The sequence below is a fragment of the Carcharhinus amblyrhynchos genome, chromosome 10, assembly GCF_965287045.1.
Source record: "Carcharhinus amblyrhynchos chromosome 10, sCarAmb.v2.hapA, whole genome shotgun sequence".
Lineage (NCBI taxonomy): Eukaryota > Metazoa > Chordata > Chondrichthyes > Carcharhiniformes > Carcharhinidae > Carcharhinus > Carcharhinus amblyrhynchos.
This window is the reverse complement of record NC_137333.1, coordinates 56,810,265-56,831,411: the sequence shown is the minus strand read 5'-3', so window position 1 is coordinate 56,831,411 and position 21,147 is coordinate 56,810,265. Positions and strand designations below refer to the sequence as shown.

The window sequence follows — 21,147 nt, the reverse complement described above, 5'->3', positions numbered from 1 at the left end:
TTGAAGGTTTCCCCCCTGATTATATGATCCTCAGTGCATCTTCTAAGTGATGTTCAACATGGAGAATGTTGATTTAACTGCTGAGTGAGGGTGGTGGGCGGTAATCAGCAGGAGATTCCCTTGCCCATATTTGATCCGATGCCATAGGGTTTTATGAGCTGTTAGTGAAGAGGATAATGAGCACAATGAGCTAAGCTTGGTGTGTTTTGCTGTATTTCAGTCTGATGCCTAGATCCAAGCTAAGCCATCTGCCTGGTTTTACTCTTCATATGTTTTCTGTAGCAACTTGCTAGGCCATCATGGAGGCCAGTTAAAAGCCATCCACATTGATGTGGGTTCGAGTGACATAGGCCCAGACCACATGAAGACTGAAGATTCCCTTTCCTGAAAGCCATTGGTAACAACAAGAGTTTTGTCAACAGTCCAGTCATTTCATGATCACCAAATGATACAAGACTTTTTCATTCCAAGTTTATTTCGTTAAGCAAATTCAAATTCCCAGGCTGCCATGCTGGGAGTTGAATTCATCCCTCTGCACCATTAGTTTGGATTTTTGATTATTAGCTCAGTAACAAAACTATTATACTAGTGTACCTGATACCTGATGAAGGATATCAGGATTGGAAAGGATTATAAGAGATAAGATTTATAATCATCTAGAAAGGAATAATTTGATCAGGGATAGTCAACACGGTTCGTGAAGGGTAGGTCGTGCCTCACAAAATGTACTGAGTTCTTTGAGAAGATGACCAAAGAAGTGGATGAGGGTAAAGCAGTTGATGTGGTGTATATGGATTTCAATAAAGCATTTGATAAGGTTCTCCATGGTAAGTTATTGCAGAAGATACGGAGGCATGGGATTGAGGGTGATTTAGCAGTTTGGATCAGAAATTGGCTAGCTGTAAGAAGAAGAGGATGGTGGTTGATGGGAAATGTTCATCCTGGAGTTCAGTTACTAGTGGTGTACTGCAAGGATCTGTTTTGGGGCCACTGCTGTTTGTCATTTTTATAAATTACCTGGATGAGGGCGTAGAAGGATGGGTTAGTAAATTTGCGGATGACACTAAAGTCGGTGGAGTTGTGCACAGTGTGGAAGGATGTTGCGGGTTACAAAGGGACACAGATAAGCTGCAGAGCTGGGCTGAGAGGTGGCAAATGGAGTTTAATGCAGATTCACTTTGGAAGGAGTAACAGGAATACAAAGTACTGGGCTAATGGTAAGATACTTGGTAGTGTGGACGAGCAGAGAAATCTCGGTGTCCATGTGCATAGATCCCTGAAAGTTGGCACTCAGGCTGATAGGGTTTTGAAGGCATATGGTGCGTTAGCTTTTATAGGGATTGAGTTTTGGAGCCATGAGGTCATGTTGCAGCTGTACAAAATTCTGGTGCGGCTGCATTTGGAGTAATGCATATAGTTCTGGTCACCCGCATTATAGGAAGGATGTGGAATCATTGGAAAGGGTGCAGAGGAGATTTACCAGGATGTTGCCTGGTTTGGTGGGAAGGTCTTATAAGGAAAGGCTGAGAGACTTGAGGCTGTTTTCGTTCGAGAGAAGGTTAAGAGGTAACTTAATAGAGGCATACAAGATAATCAGAGGATTAGATAGGGTGGACAATGAGATCCTTTTTCCTCGGATGGTGATGGCTAGCATGAGGGGACATAGCTTTAAATTGAGGGGTGATAGATATAGGACAGATGTCAGAGGTAGGTTTTTTACTCAGAGTAATAAGGGCGTGGAATGCCCTGCCTTCAGTAGTAGTGGACTCACCAACATTAAGGGCATTTAAATGGTTATTGGATAAACATATAGATGATATTAGAATAATGTAGGTTAGATGGGCTTTAGATTGGTTTTCACAGGTCGGCACAACATCAAGGGCCGAAGGGCCTGTACTGCACTGTAATGTTCTATGTTCTATATAAACAGGACATTTAGCCTGGTTCTGCTCCCTCACAGGCTCTCCCTCCTCACTAGAGTAACTTCCTCTGGAATGCATCACCATCATGTCATCTGGAGATTCCCATTACTTTGGGACCACCCTTCCCATGATTGCAGAAATGCCACACAGTCCTACTCCCCTGTAAAAGTTTAAGTTTATTTTTCAGAGTCACAAGTAGGCTTACATTAATACTTCAATGAAATCACTGTGGAAATCCCCCATTCGCCACACTCCGGCACTTGTTCGGGCACACTGAGGGAGGAATTTAACATGGTCAATGCACCTTACCAGCACATCTTTGGACCGAGAAAGAAAACCAAAGCAGCCAGAGGAAACCCACGCAGACATGGGGAGAACATGCTGACAGTGACTCAAGCCAGGAATCAAACCTGGTTTCCTGGCACTGTGTGGCAGCAGTGCCACCGTGCTGCCCCACCGTGCCAATTCCTCTCTGATGAATCCTCTGCTAGGAGGATGAAGAGCTCAAGGGAAGATCAAGCCAAAAAAAGGTTTCTCTTCTCCTTCCATTCAATCAAATGACAAAACCTCAGTGAACTTCTATCAAATGCAGGAAACATCAACAGCTGCTTCCCCATCCTTGTCCAATAAACGCTGCCAGTCTCTCATCCCCATAGTTTCTGGACACTCTTGCAAAATTCTGAGAGGCTCATAAAATCACTGCCAATTGCTTCTTCAGTGATCTCATTGGCTTATATTTCTCATTTAGAGATTGCAAGCTTGGCTTTCCGTTTGCCCCCACTGCAACCTTATTCCAATGTAATGACATTGGGACCTGACCTGTCACAATTTACAGCCCCCCCATCTCTCTTGCTGTCCATTTTTCAAAGATAAAATTCCATCTTTCACCTTGTTTTTCTCTCCACAGATGTTAAGAGACCTGCTGAATATTTCTAACATTTTCTGTTTTTACTTACCACATTTCAATGTGGCTTTGAGTGACTCATATCAGACATGATTTACTGTCATTTTACCATGTAAAAAAACTGTAATTTGAAAGGATTGTTGTGTTTTCCTCTTTTGTAACAGGCTCCTGCATACCAGCCAGAGCAATAGATTAGCTTTCTGTTGAATGTTGTTGTCAAATTTGACATTGATAATCTTTCTGAGCTGTTGTCCTGGAAAGTAAGGAGATGATTGTGAGGTCAAATCACAAAGTGGCTGACGGTAAGCAGTTGTGTCTCACCTCTATTAAGAGGTACACATTACTTGTCTGCTTAATATGCCACAGACTGAAGATCTTTTATTTATTTAAACAGCAGCCACTTCACAACCTCGACAAGTTACAAATGGTTCGATGTTTAGTGCTGTCATTTGCAAAGAGATGGATCTTTAACCCAATTCTTCTCACCAGGTTGTCAATGAAAATCAGGAAGAGGACATGCAAAGGACTGCACTAGAGGGACTTCAGCATTAATTTGTGCCTTGGCTGTGGGTTCGTGTCTGATGCTGCTGACCTCTAATGGAGGCAAATACAATCTCAGGAAACATTCTCCAATAACAACCACAAGGCTGTGCATTCAGATCTAGCTTCTATAAATAGTCAAAGGCTTGGAATATATCAAGGATATTGGTGCTCATCTTTTGAATGAGACCTTCCTCCTGCGCCCTGACTCCTATTTCTACCGAACTTCCAGCTGGAACTAACTTCCTTTTCTTGCTCCATTTCACTGGATGTTAATGTTTCCTCTCAGACTACCCTTGCCAGGTTCCTTTCTTATTTAGTTTAGTTTTAACACTCTCATAGTAAAGGATGCTGTAGATAAAAGCGATCATAACAAGGTAGAAATTCATGTTCAGTTTGAGGGTGAGATATTTGTGTCTGAAACTAGTCCATTCAACTTTTAAATAAAGACCGTTACGAAGGTATGAAGATAGAGTTTGCGACAAAGAACTTGGAAAATAGGTTAAAATGGTAGAGAAACAGTGGCAGATATTTAAGGTGATATTTCATAACTCCCAATAAAAATACATCCAATCATGAAAGAAAGGCTTCATGAGAAAGTTGCACCATGTGGTAAATAAGGGAGTAAAAGATGGTTTAGAAAGATTACTAATAGGTCTGAAGATTGGAAAAGATTTAGAAACCAAAAAAAATGACAAAAAATTAACAAGGAGGGAGGAATTAAGATATGAGAGGAAACGAGCAAGGAATATTAAAGTAAGATTTTGTGTAAGTATGTAAAGTGGTTAGGAATAGCTAAAGTAAATGTTAGTCCCTTAAAGGATGAGACTGATGAATTAATAATGGGAAACAAAGTGGGGAGACAGAAACAGGAAACCTAACTTCTGTCATTGGGGAAGTGCTCAGACCTATTATTAAGGGACCAGTATCAGGGCATTTGGAGAATCATAGTACAAGCAGGGTCAATATGGTCTTATCAAAGAGAATTGATACATTTGTTGGATAGAGCTCATTGATGACATACAGAGGAAGATGCAGTATATCTGGATTTCCAAAATGCATTTGATAAGGTATCAAATAAAAGATTACTATATGAGACAAGAATTCATGGTGCTGGGGATTATATGTTGGAATAGTTAGAGGATTGGCTAACTAACAGGGCACAGAGAGCTGTAACAAATGAGCCATTTTCAGGTTGGCAAATTGTAACTAGGGGAGTACCACAGGAATGAATGTTGGGGTTAACCTTTTACAGTTTACACTAATGACCTGGACAAAGGGACAGCGTCTATTATAACTAATTTTGCTGATGATAAAATAATAGAAAGGAAAGCTACCTAGGAAAACTTTTTTTTAAAAGAGTCTTGTGAACTGGATGTATTATTTATTGAGTCATTTTTGTCAATTTATGGGATGTGGGCATTGCTGCTTGGGGCAGAAATTATTTACTTCAGTGTGCACTTGAGAGTCAACCACTTTACTGTGGATCTGGCTTCACATTTAGGGCAGGTAAGGATGGCAGATTACCTGTGAACCAGATAGGTTTTTACGACAAATGTTTCATTAGTTTTTTAGTTCCAGATTTTTAATGCATTCAAATTTCACCACCTTGCATGGTGGTATTTGAACCTGGGTCCCCCAGATCTTGCCCTGGGTCTGTGGATTACTAGTCTAGTGATAATACCATTATGCCACTGTCATGTACCAACAAAGATGATTGAGGCCTCTTGCGCTAGGTTAACATGAAGGTCCATGATCATCAATGCACTCTTAGGGCATGGCACCTGCAGCGAGCTGGGACCATTATCCTCATGGGGGTTTTTGCTAATTCCGTTGGTGAGGTTTTAAACTGGTATGGCAGAGGGATTGGAACCAAAGAGTTTGCTTGGATGGGCCAGATTCAGATCAGGAAATGGGTGGTGGAACATGAATTCGTAATGTAGTCAGAGAGTCAGAAAGACAAAAAAAAGATTAAAAAGCATCCAGCAAAGGAAATTGGTGGGATTGAGCTGTTCATACTTCAATGAAGAGAGTATTGCAAACAAGGCAGATGAACTAAGGACACAGATAGATACACGGCAGCATGATGTTGTTGCTATAATGGAAATGAGGCTAAAGGAGGGGCAAAATTGGCAGATTAATATCCTTGGACAAAGACTTTTCAGACACAATAGAGTGGGTGACAAAATAGGAGGGGGATAGCACTATTGGTTAAAGAATCAATTCCAGTTTTGAAAAGGGGTGATACTGAATAGGTTAACAAATGAGATTTTATGGGTTGAATTTAGGAATAAAAAAGGGGCAGTCACATGACTGGGAACATACTTCAGATTCCTAAATACTGAGAGGGAGATAGAAGAACATATACGTAGATAAATCTCTGCCTGTAGGAATAAGAGGGCAATAATAGTAGAAGACTTTAACTATTCCAATATCAACTGCATTTCAAAAAATACAAGAGGGACTGAGGTTTAAAGGTTCGTGCACTATGTCCAGGAAGTTTAAAAAAAAATGTGAAAAGCCCAATGAGAGGAGACACAACTCTGGATTTAGTCTTGGGGAACGAAGATGGGCAAATGGGTTAAGTGACAGTGGGTGACCATATCGGGGATACAGAGCACAATTCAATTAGATTTGTGGCTGGAGGGGAACTTGTAGGTCTTGCTGTCCCATGTATTGACTGCCCTTGTCCTTCTAGATGGAAGTGGTCATGGGTTTAGAAGGTGCTGTCGAAGAATCTTTGGTAAATTGCTGTACATAATAATGTGGTATTATGGAAAAGGACAGAGATAAATCAGGAGTAAAAATTTTAACTGGGGAAAGGCAAATTTTACAAATCTGAGAAGTGATTTGGCTGAGATGGTTTGGACAAGATTGCTAAAGGATAATCAGTGGTAAACCAGTGGGAAGCATGAATGAGTGAAATCCTTAGGATACAAAGCAGACATGCCCCCTCCAAAATAAGAACGTACTGCGATATCGAGGCTCTCATGATTGTCTAGAAAAATACAGGGAAAGATTAAACAGAAAAATAAAGCTTATGATAGTTACAAAATCTCACACTGCAAATAGCCTGGAAGAATATAGAAAATACAGGGATCAAGTAAAAAAAAGTAGTAAGGGAATCAAAGACAGTACATGAAAAAGTATTAGCAAGCAAGATTAAGGAAAATCCAAGGATGTTTTACAAGCATATAGAAAACAAAAGCATAGTTTAGTCGATGGCTGCCATTGTGAACGGAAAGCTGCTTTAAGTGGTGGTCTGCAGGGCTTGGTATAGGGACTCCTGTGACTTGTTTTATATCTTAATGATTTGGATTTTAATGTGGGGGTCATGATTGAGGAAATTTGCAGACAACACAAAAATTGTGCTGTAGTGGATACTGCAGAGGATATCTGTAAGTTCCAAAATGATATAGATTGGTTGGTGGAGTTGGCAGGAAAGTGGTAGATGGAGTTCAACTCTGATAAAGGTCAGGTAATGCATTTAGGGAAGTCAAACAGTAAAAGGAATACACCATAAATCAGAATATAGCAAGAGGGGTAGATGAAGTGAGAGATCTTGGCACACAAGTGCACAGGTCACTATAAGTAGCAGTACAGTGCATAAGATTGTAAAGAAGTTAGGAGTGTAGAATACACAAGTGGAGTTATAATGATGAAACTATATAAGACACTGATAAAGCACAACTTGAGTATTGTGTGCAATTCTTATAGGGAGGATGTAATTAAGTGTAGCGAAGATTTACTAGAATGTTGCTAGGGCTGGAAAATTATAGAAACGAGGAGAGACTGAGAGGTTGAGGTTGTTTTCCTTGGAATAGAGAAGGCAGAAGTGTGATTTGATAGAGGCATACAAAATTGTGAGGGGCAGAAGCAAAATAAACAAGAAACTGTTTCGCTTCGCAGAGAGTTCAGAAATCAGGGATCATGGATTTGGGCAGAAGGATTAGAGGGGACTCTGTCCATTATCTGACTCCCCACCGGGGTGTCTGACCCTCCGCCCCACCCGCCTTGCTGTCTGATCCTTCCCACCCCCATTTCTGACCCCGCCCCCTGCCCAGGTGTCTGACTTGCTGCCCGGGTGTCTGGTGCCCCCCTCTGCTGTCTGACCCTCCTGCCTTGCTGTCCGAACCCACCCCCCCACCCCAACGTCTAACGTCCTCGCTCCCGTGTCCGAGCCCCTACCCCACAGTCTGATTCCCTGCCGCCATGTCTGACACCAACCCCACCACCCCACCCCACCCTGCCCTCTGCCCCCCCCCCCGTTCCCCAGGTCCATCCGTCCCTGTGATATTGTACTCTACCCCCTGATGTCCAACTCCCTGCCCTGACATTCAACTAAATCCACCCACAATATTTGACTCCCCGCCCACTGAGACTCTCCTGCTGGCCGGATCCCCTGCACAACGTCTGACACCCCCCCCATAATGTTCAACTCAGCCCCAACATCCGACTCTATCCCTATGATGGCTGGTTCCTCCCCGCCCCGTCCCTGGCTGATGTCTGGAATCTCCCAAGCCCCACTGATGTCAGAAACCCCATCCCCACACTGCATTCACTTACCCTGTGCTCTTAGCCTCTCTTGCCTGTTACCTTTAAAGGGATCTTTAAACTCACCTGCTTTATGGCAACTGGTGATGGAAAAAAGAGGACGCGTGCTCCTTTGTTCCATATTTGTTATTTCATCGTTGCTGGAGCCGGGGATGTGCTTCGCTGCTTGTGCCTCACCCGGCCTGAGTCAGAGAGGTGGGCGAGGCAGGCACTTCAGAATTTAAGCATAGCTAAGTTGGCGCAGTGGTAATCCATTCTTGGTTGTCACTCAAGGTGGTTTTGGCCAATTAATAAAGTGGAGAAAGACTGCAGAAAGCTGCAGTGCAGAGGGAACTAGGTGTCCTTGTACGGAAATCACAAAAATTAGCAGGCAGGTACAGCAAGTAGTTAGCAAGGCAAAGGAAATCTTGGCCTTTGTTGTAAAGGGCATGGAGTGTAAAAGTGCTCCCTAAAAATTAGGATGTTTTGCTACATCTGTCCATGACTTGGTGAGATCACACTTCAAATCTTCACTAACATTTCGAAGAGTCAGAGGTGATCTTTTTAAAACATCTGAGATTCTGAAGGAGCTTGACAAAATGAATGCTGAGAGGATGGTTCCCTTGTCGAAGAATCTAGAACTAGGGAGCAGAGTTTAAAATAAGAATCATCTCATTTAAGACAGAAATGAAGAGGAATTTATTCTCTCAGAGGTGTGTTAATCTTTGACGTTTTCTTCTCTGGAGAGCAATAGAGACTGGGACATTACAAATATTAAAGGCTGAGTTGGACAAGATTTTGATCTGTGCGAAAGCCTGGGGTTATGGATGGCATCAGGAAAGTGAAGATAAAGCCAAAATCAGATCAGCTGTGAACTTATTAAATGGTAAATTGAGCTTGAGGGAGGCAAACAACCTATTCTGGCTCCCATTTCTTACGTTCTTATTTTGTCCCGTTAAACAGAGAACCACCTGAGTTAGCTTCTCATTCCATACTGTTGCTTCTGGTGTTCCCCAAGAATCAATCCTTAGCCATTTTGTATTTTCATTTACATGCTACCTCTCAGACTCTTCAATTGAAAAATGCCAGATTTCACTAGTACATGATGATGCACACCTCTGTTCCATCACTTGCTCTCCTGATCCCTCCACTGTCTCTGATTTGTCATGCTGATTGTCTGACACATCTGGTACCAGATAAGCAGAGATTCCCTCTAATAGCATAATTGCCACAAACTCTGTCTCATAAGCATCCACATCATGGCTCTCCCTGCAAACTTTCCATTGCCAAATCACACTGTTCACAGCATTGGTATCACATTTGACACTGAGATAAGCTTCCGACCACACATCCACTTCATCACCAAGATTAATGACTATAATCTTTGTAATATTATCCAAACCCACTCTGTCACAGCTCATCAGCTGCTGAAATGCTTTTCCAGACATGACCATTAGCTGACCTTTCTTCCAACCCACATAAGCTTGAGCTTATCCAAAACTTTGCTGCCCTGATCCTTACTCACACAAAATCCTGATCACCTCTCACCTATGTGCTTGCAGAGCTACACTAGCTTTCTGTCCAGCTAGGCTAAAAATTTAAAATTCTCATCTTTGTTTTCCCCTCCTGATCTTTGTAAACTCTTCCAGCTCTACAAGCTTTTGAGTCAGCTTTTGCATGTACTCTGATGACTTTCAGATTTACCTATCACCGTCCAGATCTTAAGCCCAGGTCTTCATCTTTGGGTTCTTGGAACACTAGTGAAGGCCACCACTCCTAGTCCTGATACCAGGGAGCTGTTGGCCACCGAACAAGCAGCAAATTGCCCCTGGTGGAGCTGGGAGGCCTGGCTCTAGTCAATCGGCTGCCACATTTAATCCCAATGGGGCTCCAGACAGCTGAAACAGGGCTGTGACCGGCTCTCCTACTGGTGGAAGGAACCACTGCTATAACCATTAAATTCTACCCTCTGTCTTCAGCCCACATTACCATGTGCTTTCTTAATTGCGCAGTTAACTTGTCCTGCCACCTTTAAGCATTTGTGTACAAACACCTCCTGATCTCCCTCTTCCTCCACTCTCTTTAAAATTCAACCATTCAGCATATATTGTCTCCTTCTTACTCAAATGGCTCACTTAGCACTTTTTCTGCATTGAATTTCACCTAGTGTGCATCCTTTCCATTCATCCAGGATATCTGTGTTGTCTTGAAGTCTATTAATATGAACTTTAATGTTTACTTTACAAACTTTTGTGCCAATTGCAAACTTTCAAGTTGTGCCCTATGTCCCTACTCTAAGCTGACATACACAGGGTGGCACAGTGGTTAGCACTGCTGCCTCACAGCACCAGGAACCAAGGTTTGATTCCTGACTTGGGTCACTGCCTGTGTGGAGTCTATGTGTTCTCCCCGTGTCTGTGTGGGTTTCCTCTGGGTGCTCCGGTTTCCTCCAACAAGTCCAAAAATTTGTGGGTTAAGTCGATTGGCAATTCTAAATTGTCGCATAGTGTCAGGGGAATAGCTAGGGTAAATGCATGGGGTTATGGGAATAGGGTCTACTGGGTTTGTGTTCTGTGCAGACTTGATGAGGCAAATGGCCTCCTTCTGCACTGTAGAATTCTATGATATATTGTTTGATCACACTCTCATGAAGCATCTTGGAATCAATTTAATGGTGTTATACAAATATCAATTGTTATTATCCAGATTTTGGTTTTCTCTCAAAACAAGGAGCCTAGCTTCATGAAACGCATGAAAATGGATAAATTGAACATCAAAATGTCACGTTCTGATGCAAGTTCAGGACATGAAACTTTAACTCTCATTCTCTCTCCACAGACGCTGCTACGCCTGCTGAGTTCTTCCAGCAATATCTGTTTCTAATACAGTGTCATGTGATTATCTTCACTGCAATGGATAAGGATAGCAGGCCTGGTCAAAGTTCATTCTTTCTTATCGATTACCTTTATTTAAAAATGCAGCTATTTCCTCCCAATTTTTTTCCATGATAGACACCAACATTAGAATGCATGCCTTACCTTTCTGGCACTCAAAATCTGATTTTTCATGATGCTAGGAGCTGACACCCGCAAATGTTGGAAAAAAATGCGAACACAAGGTCACTGAAAATATTGACTGTTCAATCAATACCTACTGCAGTCTGCTAGTGTTTCGAAATGTGAAGTGCGAGATGATTAACATGCAGTGTCTAGGGGCTTGTGAATGCAAGTTTCACTTAGAGATATGAGGCCGGATTTTCAAACGCCCTTGGGGGTGAGGTCGAGTGCGAGTGTGTTTTGAAAATAGCACTCCAGAATGGTGCGTCAGTATTCCGGTATCTCCAGAATGAACTGCAATTTTCAAAGCAAGGGCAAGGTGGGCGGGGGTGCGGGGAGAGAATGTGGATCAAGGAATCAGCAATCCGCCCCCCTCAAACTAATTACCTATTAAGCTTACTGAAGAACTTCTTTGCCAAGAGAGGGCCAAAGGGGATATGCAAAGTGACAATCAGGGAGAGCAAATAGTCTGGAACATTTTAATGCATACCAGTTGGTAACACCATTGTGAAATATAAAATGTTGGAAAAGAAGAGAAAACTCAGGTGCTCAAGAGATCACATAAGTCTACACTTGCTTGACCAGATTGCAGTCCAATACCTTCTGAGTTACTGTTTGACCATTTGTATGCAGTGTGAGGCTGATTGCTTCCTGCCTTCTCCAAGCCCAGTCATGACTCCCATTTGTCTTTGCGCAGTTCTTGTGCCATGCTGACCTCTGGCCCAATTCACGGCTTTGCATATTAAAACAGCTCTACATCAGCACCTCAGACATGACATGGGCCCGGAATCCAGAATTGAACTGGGCACCGAATTCCCAATTGAAAATCCAGCCCATGATTTTGCCAAAGTCTGCTTGCTATTTCACATCACTGACAGGCTTTCACTGCTTTTTATTTAAACCAGCACAATCACAGTTGACAAGTCTGTACCTTATTAGAACATTGCCACTATCGGGGTTAACAGAGCAGACTGGGCCAACAACTAAACCCATCCAAAAGCTAAAAGCATACATTCCCCAAGAAAACTTTGAGTGGCCCCACATAAATGGTGTCACTGAAATGGTGCAAAAGCAAAAATATTGTGGATGCTAAAAATTGCAAACTGTAATCGCTATTCAATATACAACCACTGAGCTTCCAGTCACCTGTCATTTTAACTCACTATTTTGCCCTCAGATATACCTCCCTCACCTGAAGTTCTCCAATGAAACTCACCATAAGCTCGGTGAACCTCATCTTTCAGGAGGAACTTTACTGCTTTCAGACACAAAGTTCAAGGGTTTCCAAAAATAATCTCTGGCCCCATTTTGTTTCCTTTTGTTTGCAGTTTTTGGTTTTAGTCTCGTTTTTTCCCTTGTTTATGCTTTTAGATGTCAACTGTTCATCAATCTGCCATTCCCACCTCCTCGAGACACATCATTTGCTTCTTGATTTGTTCCACTTTGGCCTTGCAGCACCAACTCTTTTGTCACCTAATTTCTCCTATCTTCCACCTGCTCACAGACATTCCCTTTTGTTTATTTTTCAATCCTTTCCACTTTCATTTGCTTAAAACCTTTATTTTTCTGCATTCTGATAAAAGGTTGTAGGCTGAAATGTTGGTTGGGACTTTCTGCCCTTCCTCCGCTATGTTCACACTGGCACAAAGGACCAGAAAACTCAATTTCTCTCTTCACAGATGCTGCCTGACCTTTTGAGTCTTCCCAGACTTTTTGAAACTTAAATGGTGTTTTCTTTTCTAAATAGCATGAAGTATAAAATTGGCAGCCAATTCATTAACACACATTTTGTACTGCTGCCCAAAATTAATTGTACCATTTATCTTTCATCCAGTAATTCAATTAAAACATGGTTGCTAATTACATACTTGAAATATTTCTACTGGGACATGTGGTACGGACAAGAAGGAAAACTTTCTTTGCAACGTTAACTAACACGTCAGGATATCTTTCTTATAAGACATAGAAAATCACAAAGCCACAATGTTGACAGCTAGCAGTAAAAATGGGCATCTTCTGCAAATGCACCCCTGTGGCTTCACCTGAATAAATGGCACAACAGAGTTGGCATTCCGCACATGAAAGGTTGTAAGCATGCTGTAAACAACACAGTAAATATCAGGAAGAAAATGCTTCCAAGGCCTGGAATTATATGGAAATGAATCAAATATTTTGCAAATCAGGCAATGTTTAAGAGAGAGGCTGCCACTTCAACTCAGCTATTTTTCATCTCCACCAACACCAATTTCATTCTCAAGGATTTGAACAAGCCAACCAGTCCAGCAAAACACCATCTGAAGACAACAAATCAACTGCAACTTCTGGAAAAAATGTTCTTCAGTTACACTGGGGCAAAAACATTTCCAGATACTGTCAGATCAGGGAATGATTTGGAAAAGGTTGTCACTGTGATTTGATTAACAATGATTCATCCAAATGAACAAATAATGTTAGGAAATATTCATGAAATATTCATAAACCCATTTGTCAGATTCAAAGAACAGTAACACCCAAAAGAACAACGCACCATTGCACCTGTCACAGAGTTCAACTCGGTCGCTGCATTCTCAGCGAATTATTAATCAGTACAAAGAATAAATTCTACCATTCAAATATTTTTCTTTTTGCTTCTTCACTGATTTCCTCCTCCACTGAGTTGAAGTGTGGTAACCGAGAGCAATTTTGAACGTAGGGATTGTTCAATTCCAAGTACGAATTGAGTTATGTGGGTTAAGTGGCCTCAAAGTGGATCAATAGGGGACGATGTCAGGAGATTTTACTAAAACAAACAAAATGATCATATCTTTGCTCAAGTCGTCACATTATAACATTCCTAATGAATAATGCACTGATTAGCTGCAAATGGCACATTGGAGTTGTTCAGTGTATTGGTAACAATAAGTCTGGACCCCAAAGAATGATAGAAAGTAATGAATTTTCACTGAGAAGAGAAAAGCAAATGCTGAATCCAATTTGAACACTCAAGTGTTCTTGCACTACTGTCCCTATGCCATTTATTTAAATGTTTCCACTGTGTTATCACTTACTGTATTCTTATGGCATTATCAGGCTTGCCTCAGGGGCCCTCCATCATGCTGAGTATGTCTGTTACACACCACTAAGCAAATGGATTCTCTGTATTATAGCTCTCACTGTTTGGATATGATGCATTTCTGACCTCGTAAAGACCCGATCTTCAGCTAACATTCACAAGTACATCAGTTTTATTGCATTCTGCATTCAATATTTATATAGGGCTATTGATAAATTTGAGGCGAGGTAACATCATCTTAAAATATCTTAAAACCTAATAGCAGATTACAATTTTGTCCAAATTTGAATGATGAATTGTTTTAAGTTTGCCGAGCAGCAGCTAGAGATACAAGTGTTTTAAATTTGTTGTAATTTATTTTCCTTTACTGATTTGTTTATATTAAATTTTTTAAATATGCATTTCTTTCCCTCCTCTTGCCGTATGATTGATATCACATTATGGCTGCGTCGATTCTGAAAGTCCGCCAATATCTTGCTTATGTGGCAATTTCTTTTGAAGTTGGCTTCAAAAGGAATGAAGGAGACTGGTCATTAAGATTGAAGCTGATCTGTTTTCACTCAGACTTTCCAGAGAGTGCAAGACACCGATTGATTTTTTTCAAAGACCCCACCAGCATCCTGCTTGAGCTCAATCAACTCAACACAAACTATCATAAAGCTTAGGTCCTTCCCATTCCATGGGCAAAATATTTCCTTTTTTTGGCAGACTGGCACAATGGGCGGCCTACTCCGCCGTATCATTCAGGTTATAGGAGAAAACAAAGTGAAGAGCTGACTTGGTCCTGATCAAACCTGTTTTGCAATGTAACTTTTAATGATTGGTGCCCCAGTACAAAAAAGTCAAATCTGAAGACCCCCAAAACATCCTCCCAACACTGAACTACACCCCCCTCCCCCCTCACCTGCCTCGCAGCAACACTCCATGCAACACATCTCCAAACAACACGCCTTGGCACTGGCCCTGATACTGTCCAAGCTGTGGCAGGAGGCAATGCATGGGCACGACCCTCTCCCCCTTGAGCGATGCACTCACCTGAACATCTCTGGTGGGTTCTGCGCGCCAGATGCACGCCCTGGGAGATCTGTTGTAACTCATGCTAGATTGCCCTCTTGCCAATGTGAATGGATAATGTACTGAACAAAGAACAAAGAACAGTACAGCACAGGAAACAGGCCCTTTGGCCCTTCAAGCCTGTGCCGCTCATTGGTCCAACTAGACCATTTGTTTGTATCCCTCCATTCCCAGGCTGCTCATGTGACTATCCAGGTAATTCTTAAACAATGCCAGCATGTCTGCCTCCACCACCTTACTTGGCAGCGCATACCAGAACCCCACTACCCTCTGTGTAAAAAACGTCCCTCTGATATCGGAGCTATACCTCGCCCCTCTCACCTTCAGCCTATGACCCCTTGTGATCGTCACCTCCAACCTGGGAAAAAGCTTCCCACTATTCACCCTATCTATACCCTTCATAATTTTGCACACCTCTATTAGGTCTCCCCTCATTCTCCGTCTTTCCAGGGAGAACAACCCCAGTCTACCCAATCTCTCCTCATAGCTAAGACCCTTCATACTAGGCAACATCCTGGTAAACCTCCTCTGCACTCTCTCCAAAGCCTCCACGTCCTTCCGGTAGTGCAGCAGCCAGAATTGGACGCGGTTCTCCAAATGCTCCCAACCAGCGTTCTACACAGCTGCAACATCAGACTCCAGCTTTTATACTCTATACCCCGTCCTATAAAGGCAAGCATGCCATTTGCCTTCTTCACCACCTTCTTCACCTGTGCTGCCATCTTCAGAGATTTGTAGACTTGCACACCTAGGTCCCTCTGTGCTTTTATACTCTTGATGGCCCTGCCATTTATTGTAATAGCTCCCCCCTACTTTAGTTCTTCCAAAATGCATCACCGCGCATTTATCTGGATTAAATTCCATCTGCCATTCCTCCGCCCAATTTTCCAGCCAATCTATATCCTGCTGTATTGTTCGACAATGTTCATAGCTATCCGCAAGTCCAGCGATCCAGAAATTATCAGCGATCAGTATAATGAGCTTCCTGACGTTAAAAGTTGGAATTCCCATTACAGGAAGAGCAGGAGGTGAGTCAATTGCATTTTGCCTTTATGCAGGACGGTAATTCGATTTGGGCCTCCCGCAAGACTATCAGTTCTGGTCCTCGAAACCACCAATAAAAATGGGAGCAATAAATCCCGCCACACGTCTCTTTATTTTTATGCAATTGCCCGCTGAGCTGTTTGATAAGAAGCCGTAAAGTTATGACATTGGCGAAAATAATGGGTGAAATCTTGCCAAAACATGGCAGAGTGTTGGTTCCAGTGAGAAAAACAGCATGTTGCTCTCCAGAGAAACATGCTGGTTTTCTGTCCAGAACTTATGACACTATTCCACCAAAAACAGCTGGACAGTTTCACCCTGTCAAGTAGGGAGTGGGGGTTAGGGGCACCACGATGGTAAAGCCCAGCAGCACTGAGATTGGGACACCATGTTTAAAGGATGCCGAGATCAGAACTCAAATGATCCTCCCCCAAGCCGCTCAGTCCACCACAGAGCTCTCATGGGTCTTTTCCTGTCCTCCAATCAGAGCCGGCACCTCCTCCCCCATTGCATTCAACCCCCTGATTGGGGGACTCAGCAGCACCACCATCACCCCTCCCCACATTAGTTAGTGCCAGAACCTCCCTCATTCCCTCCCAAACAACTGCTGGCCACCATCACATACAAATGAATCCCCCCACCCCATGAGGTCCCCACTGGAGTCTGTCCTTCGACCTGCTCCCTGGCACTGTTTGGCATGGTGCCAATCTGACAGTACCGACCTGTCAGAGGCCATTGCCAGGGCACTGCCTGGCCATGTTCCTCTCTCCCAGGGGCTACACTCACCTTTAATTCCCTGGGGGGATCCCTGTGACAGGTTCACATGTCGGTGATAGAGAATACATGAGGCTGGAGGTACAGTTTGGGATTATGTCACTGAGATTACCAAAAGATTTGCTCATCCCAGGACGAGGGGCAATGAGGAACAGAATTGGTTCCAATTTCACAAACCAAAAGTACCAACAAACCAACCAATTTTCTTTCTTTCCAAAAGCTTTCAGTGACCCAAAGGTAACAAATGAATGGTATATAAACAGTCATGTCCAGGATATGTCCATTAGAACAGCAGTCTGCAGAGGTCAATTCTTAAAAAAAAATTATAATTAGCTCCTAATTTACATATGCCATTTAAATTAAAAGCAAATCAGCAAATACAACAAAAGGTTTTTTTTGGCAGACTCAGCACTATTTCAACTTCAGCCATAAAGCATCCATCTATTATTAATCTGTATTTTGGCCCATCCCTATTCCGAAGAAACAATAAAAGTTAATTACTAGATTTCCCAGAGGCATAGTGCACATTGATGCTTATCCTTCGACTGAGTTTGAATCTTTAAAAGTAAAAAATAAGCCTGCAAGCCTTCGTAGAATCCATTCTTATTTTTCACTCGAGTCTCCGAAGTCAAGGTGTCTGGCATCTCAACAGGTTGAAAGAATACATTGGTGAGAAAGTCGAGGTGTGTGGTACACTGTAGGCAGCTATGTTAGCCTGGACAAAATCCATACACAATGACCATTCATTAAAGTTAGCCTCAGGAAATGTCAGGAACTACAACCAGTCACAGCAGGGTTTGACCATGGACCTCCTCCTCCATTTACCAACGAGAAAGAGTGTATTCTGATTGCTGGCGATAGGTTTTGACTCTCATTAGCAATGGTGCTTAACTCTCTGACTCAGCTTGAATCTGAACACAAAAAGAATGCTGATATGTAAGTATTTGCTTTTATAGATGTACATGGTAAATTTTATGCAACTGGTGAACTGTTCGCAATTGTTGGGGAGTTGCAAAATTTTATATTTTTGTTTGGATCAAGCAAATTACAAGAATGGACAACTGGATTTTACATGATAATTAATAATCATCAGCTTTGCTGAAGAGAACTATAACATTTACTCAATTATTTTCCAATATAGTACCTAGAGTTCCTTAATTACAGTGTCTGAGAGGTTAATTGAAAGGCTGTGTTGTTTTTGAACTTTTGACTATGTAAAACTAACCTATGAAATAGTCACAGTAATTAATCTGATTAAATGTACAGAGTCAGAGTTTGTGTACAGTACCTGCAAAATATCTATCAGGGCACTTTTGAGCAAGAAATCATTCTTACTGAGTCTGGTTGAGTTGAATCATCTAAAGAGAGAGTACTGCGTTATATATTACTATTAATATTTTAAACAATTAGAGTGTTTCAAGTTAGCTGCAGAAATATAAAGACTTTATTTTCTGGCCCATCACCTAATAATATTACCCACATTGTAATTAGCAAATGACTTTGAATTGCAAACACTGAACTTTAACATGCTGAAAATTGGAATTTCTTTCATGTGCTTTCTGTTCAATGTTTATTTTCTGTCAGAAACAACAAAATACCCATTATTTGTAAATTATGAGATTCTGAAAGAAATTGGGAGACTTTAGGATATGCATACCAGCTGTTCTCGAGTCACATACATAGAACTAGACCATGACAACAACAAAGGTAGTGGTAGTCTAGCCAGGTTTTAAAAGATATAGCACAGAAATAAGACTTGGAAGACTTCACAAAATAATATCAATATATTCTCATGCATGATTGTATTACCACTCTCTTTTCTTTGTCAGACAATAAGATTAAAATAATGGTCATTGGTCCCTTTCTGTCCACGGTCTGCATTGTTAAGGACTCTTATTGATCTTTTCTCCTTTAAGGTAATCGAGTGACTCATGTGTGAACATCCATCTAACCTCATAGCTCTACTGCTCAATACAGGGCAGCTGCTTTCCACATTAGGCAGTTTTATTATTTAACACCACATCAGCCAACATATATTCCATCAAAAAAGCTATTTAATTACCTCCATTTGGAGTTATCATTTAATCCCTAATCTTATCCTCCACAAATATTTTTATGCCTCTTTATTTGATTTAATAAAAATGACATTTTGCTTGCAGTCAGTCTGACATCTGCATTACTTTGAGGGAAAGTTCTCACTTGATATTTGATGAATTTCCTGCAGTACTGCACTCACATTCCAAGCTAAATGAGCTGCTTGGGTTTGCATTACCCATAATACTCAGGAGTTTGGATCTTATCCTTTTTAGAAAATTCTTTTCCCCAGTGAAAACAAATCCCTCGATAGGCCTTTGTTTTTGTAACTGAGAGCCTGAAATTTGAGAATTATCCTCGTCATTATTCTCATATAACCATCATATGTAAAACTCATCAGGCTGTTATCAAGACTAACTGGGGGTCATTTGCTCATCGGACATCTGACATTTGTAGCTCCCCTATGCCCACTGCTGGAGAGAAACAGCGTACCTGGAATAACTCTTGTCCAGCAGGCCCAGGAGTGGTGCTTTATCCTGGCAATTAACTCATTCGCAAGGTATTCATAATGCAGGCTCGCCCATTCGCTGTCCGAGCATCTGAAAAACAAAGAGAAACAATGTAAACATTCTTAGTTGCCAAGATCAGTGTTGTATTGTACCCAATAGGAACAAACACCAGAAATGTCCAAGAGCTGAAATGATCTTGGTGAATGTGGGGTCAGAAGAAATGCTCACTATGGTGGGGTAGGCACTGTCATAGTGGTATTGTTGCTTGACTAATAATCCAGACATCCAGGTTAATATTCTGGGGCCCCTAATTCGAATCCTACCACAGCAGATGGTGAAATTTGAATTCAATAAAAAAAATGAAAGTAAAAACCTAATGATGACCATGAAACCACAGTCATTAAAAAAAAGACATCTGGTTCGCTAATGTCCTTTAGGGAAGGAAATTTGCCAGTCTGACTTACATGTAACTTCAGAGCCACAGCAATGTGGTTGACTCTCAACTGTCCTCTGAGCTGGCCAAGCAAGCCACTCAGGGATAATTAGGGATGTGCAACAAATGCTGGCCCAGCCAGTGAGACCCACATCCCATGAAAGATTAAAAAAAAAATACATCTGATGTATTTAGCTGACACGCGGTAGAGCAGGAATACCCAGTTTGACATGGTCATCTGCACTGGTGACCTCAGCATGCATTCTTGAGAAAATTGAAGGAGAAAACTGGGAACCATTCTCTCTAACTTATGAATCTCTTGGTCATCACACGACATCTGATTTGTCACATTACCTTTCTGACATCCAGGATTTTCCTCCAGTTCAGTAGTGGGAAGATCAAAATCATTTTCTCCAACCCTTCTCAGAACTCCGTTCCCTATCCATTGATTCTGCCCTCCCTCCCTGGCAATGTTGCCTATAAGTTGGGTGACCATATATCACACAACAACTTGCAACTTATTGTGCAGCCTGGGCACAAAACTTAAAGGGTTTGCACACTAGTATGCGCATCAGACAAATACTAAAAAGGAATGTTAGGGTTCATTGTTCCCTGGTCATTTCTGAGCCTGAATCAGATTGTCCAATCAGATCCTGACTTGAGCATCCTCCCATAATCTTTCCAACATCAACATCTCCTACTTCCATCCCTATTGTATCACCATGGCTTGCTCCTGATTCAGTCCACTTGCTGGTGAAACCTTATCCATGATTGTGCCATGTCCAAACAGTTATTTGAATGCTTCCCATATCCTCCAGCCTTCAGAAACTTGAGCTCATCCAAACTCTGCTGCCATATTCTAGTCTGTACCAAGACCTGTTCACCCGTTACCTCTTTGATTGATGTCTTATATTGGTTCCTGGCCCAGCATTGTCTCAAATTTAAAATTCTCACCCTTCTGTTCAAATCCTCTTCTTATCCTTCCCCCCTAAAAACCTCCCAACTTGCAACTGTTATTCCTTCAACACTGGTCTCTTCCAATCCACATTTTCCTTCCCAACTCGACTGGTGGCTGTGCCTTTCAAGCTTTGAAGTTCCCTCCCTAAATCTCTGCACCTCCCCCTGTTGCACAACAATGCTTCTTAAAACCTGCTTCTTTGACCAGTCCTAATATGACTCAGTGTTAAATGTTGTCTGATAATTGAGTGAGGCATCTTGGGGTGGACAATATTAAGGCGCTACATCAATGTTAGTGGTTGTTGGACATATCTA

At 41.9% G+C, this 21,147-nt stretch overlaps 1 pseudogene; it reads right to left on the bottom strand.

Annotated features, from left to right (window-relative positions):
* LOC145349286 (uncharacterized) overlaps window positions 1-9,347 on the bottom strand; it is a 95,627-nt pseudogene extending 86,280 nt beyond the window's left edge.
* Window positions 9,348-21,147: the final 11,800 nt, after the last annotated feature.